The 3,658-nt window shown below is 35.8% G+C and overlaps 1 pseudogene; it reads left to right on the forward strand.

The window, feature by feature from the left end:
* The first annotated feature begins 736 nt into the window (after positions 1–736).
* Positions 737–1,646, forward strand: LOC122690756 (annotated as a pseudogene).
* The last annotated feature ends 2,012 nt before the right edge of the window (positions 1,647–3,658 follow it).

The raw sequence follows: 3,658 nt of genomic DNA on the forward strand, positions 1-3,658 counted from the left end.
TAAACCTTCTGGCCAACTCTGTTATCTTAAAATGTAAATTATGGGAGTAGGTCTGGTGAGGTCTTTACAACCTCCAGACATTCTTTGGATTCATTGGAGAGTATATAACTCCATTGCTAATACTAGCAAGGGGGGTACTCTTTCGCCTCCTTCTGATGCCTATGTCAGAAGCTTTCTCTATCTCCTTTATACTTTAATAAAACTTTATTACACAAAAGCTCTGAGCGATCCAGCCTCGTCTCCGGCCCCGGATTGAATTCGTCTCCTCCAGAGGCCAAGAATCCCGTGTCTTATCGTTCAGCAACAACCTTTCATCTGTTTAAAGTAAAGTTAATTAAGTTTACCTTAAAGTAAGCTGGTGCAAAAATTTGAATTTAACTTTTCTGTTAAGATAACACCTTTTCTTCAGATTCTGAACTAACTGCCTTTGATAATAGATTTAAGTTTCTTTATCTCTTAAATGGGTGTTCATTGGTAGGACTGATGTTGAAGCTGAAACTCCAATCCTTTGGCCACCTGACGTGAAGAGCTGACTCATTTGAAAAGACCCTGATGATGGGAAAGATTGAGGGCAGGAGGAGAAGAGGATGTCAGAGGATGAGATGGTTGGATGGCATCACTGACTCAATGGACATGGGTTTGGGTGAACTCCAGGAGTTGGTGATGGACAGGGAGGCCTGGCGTGCTGCGGTTCATGGGGTCACAAAGAGTCGGACACGACTGAGTGACTGAACTGATGGCATCTGAAACCCATAGTGTTAAAAAACGCAACTTTTGTAATAATATTGAGGATCATTCCATTGATCTTCCTAGAAAAAGGACCTCTAATTTCACTAATAAAAACATGAAGGGGGTTAAGAAATCTCCAAAACAGTTGGCTGCTTACATAACTAGAATAGTTGGACAAGCTGTGAAAAGCCCAGATAAACTATGTAAGGTTTATAGAAGAAAGAAAGTTCATCATCCTATTCAAAATCCTTGTTACAGAAAAAAGTAGACCCCTAAAAGTGGGGGCTGTGTCATGACAAATAAAGAAAATGAACTGGCTTGTTCAGGCCACCTTGAAAAATTACGGCATGATAGTCAAACATACTTGATTAACTCCAGTGATTCTGGTTCTTCACAGACAGAAAGCTCATCATTAAAATATAGTGGCTTTTTTTCTGAGGTTTCTCAGGACCATGAAACAATGGCACAGGTTTTATTCAGCAGGAATTTGAGATTGAATGTAGCTTTAACTTTCTGGAGAAAGAGAAGTATCAGTGAACTTGTAGCATATTTGATAAGGATAGAGGGCCTTGGAGTTGTGGTGGATTGCCTTCCCATGCTCATCAAGAGTTTTCAGGAAGAAAAACAGTACATCTCACTTGGCTGCTGTGTAGATTTGTTGCCTCTAGTAAAGTCACTACTTAAAAGCAGATTTGAAGAATATATAATAATTTGGTTTAAACTGGCTTCAAGCAGTTATAAAAAGGTGGTGGTCAGAACTATCACCCAAAACAGAAATTGTGAATGATGGAAATATGCAGATTTTAAAACAGCAATTAAGTGGGTTGTGGGAACAGGAAAACCATCTTACTTTGGTTCCAGGATATACTGGTAATATAGCCAAGGATGTAGATGCTTAATTATTACAGTTGCATTGAGAGACTTCATCTATAGCGTTTGGCTATTCAAAACATCCCTGGACTATATGATTTCCCCAAAAAAATATCCCATCTGAGAACTATGGAAGAAATCAAAACCATTTTTTCCTTTAAAAAAAACTGCATAATGAAACCCCTAATGAAATGCCACCAAGCTACTTCACATTGAAGTGGAAAAAGATCCAAAAGGCTTCAATGAGGTCAAAGTGCACTATGAAGATTGTTCACCTTTGCTCCGTTTGGGATATATATGGTTATTTAGCAACATTGTTTAAGAAGTACTGGGTCTTAATGCAATCCTGCATAGGAATATTATTTATACTATGAGAAAAATAAGACAGGACTTATTACTAGGAATCACAAAGACCAATCATTACTTTTTTTAAAGATTGTGTTTTATAAGAAAACACTTAAATGTATGCAGCTACTATTTTATGTTGAAAAGACTTTGAAAGTTTAAACCATTATAGCAAATGATCAGTACTAAAAATATTTTGTTGACACTGAGATACTCTGTATGCAAAATGCCTTAATTATTAACAAGCCAATGTGTATGATACCAATATCTGTTTAAGAAAAGTAAAAGCAATCATGCTTTTGGCATGATAAAATCATGGAATTAAATCAGAGGTTTCCATTCATGTAGAATGTTGTTGTTAAAACTTATTCCACACCATTCTTAAAACTTGAGAATATTTTTAGTATCTCTGAATTTTTTTTGCCAAAATCATGTCATGTACGTATGTATGTTATTCCTACATATAGGAAAAAGATGAATTTGTATTTGTATGAATGCTTAACTGGAAATGTCTATGGAATTGACTAATTTATATTCACTTTTTATTGTATATAGATTTCTGATATTTTCAGTTCTGTATCATTTAAGTTTTCTTCATTTGAGTAAATTCACTAAATATTGCTAAAAAAAAGTGTAAAAAGGCCATCAAAATAGTGGTAGAAAATAGTTCCAATACTTATAACTTAGAAAACCTCTTATCTTGATTATGTTTTAAAAGCCGCTATAAAGCCCTAAGAAAAAGAGAGACAACCTAATAGAAAAATGAGTAAGATAACTGAATGGGTACTTCACAAAACAGAATTACATAATGGCTATTATATCATGCCTTTTATAAACATATAAGAGAATTTAAGCCTCATTAATCAGTGGACACAATATGACATCACTAGTCACCCATTAGAATAGGTAAAGTGAAAAAGATGGAAAACACTCAGAGAAGATGAGGATGTGCAGAAGCTGGAATTCTCATATACTGCCGGGGACAGACAGAACACACGCACAGTGGGAAACAGCCTGGCCTTCCCTATGAGCTGGCAATTCAACTCCTTGAAAATAAATAAACCACAGCTATACATCACAATATGGATGGCTCTTGCAGACAGAATGCAGAGCATGAAACAATCTATGCTGTGTAATTCCACTTAAATATAACTGAAAAGAGTCTTCATAACTATCTATGGTATTTAAGGATTCATGAATAAGCTGAAAAGCTATAATGAAATACCAAGAATGGTTATCATAGTGAGGGTAATGGTTATGTTTTGGGGAAAGATAGTCATAGGAAAAATGAGGGTGACTTCTAGGATCCAAGCAATATTCCATTTCTCAGACTGGCTGGTGGTTACATGGATGTTTGATGATAAACTATTTAGCAGCACATTCATGCTGTGTGCATGCTCTAGTAAGTGTGCTCAATTTGATAACTAAGAAAATAAAAAAATAAATTTGAAAAATTATTCTTGTTTTTTCTTGTGTTGTCTCTGGATGTGTGCCACATTTTATATTACTTTATCATTATTTCTTTTCTCTTCTGAGTATGGTCTTTCTGGCTAGCTAATTGCAAGGGGTTCCTGTAGGTGAGGACAGAACAGATAACATTCTAGTTTAGCTGGTTTTCCCTGCCACTCTTATCACTTGCTGTAAAATCTGGTTGCCTCCTAAAAATAAGTCTTGCTCCAGTGATTCTCCATGGAGCCTCAACTGCCTGGTTTCT

The sequence above is a fragment of the Cervus elaphus genome, chromosome X, assembly GCF_910594005.1.
Source record: "Cervus elaphus chromosome X, mCerEla1.1, whole genome shotgun sequence".
NCBI classification, from domain to species: domain Eukaryota; kingdom Metazoa; phylum Chordata; class Mammalia; order Artiodactyla; family Cervidae; genus Cervus; species Cervus elaphus.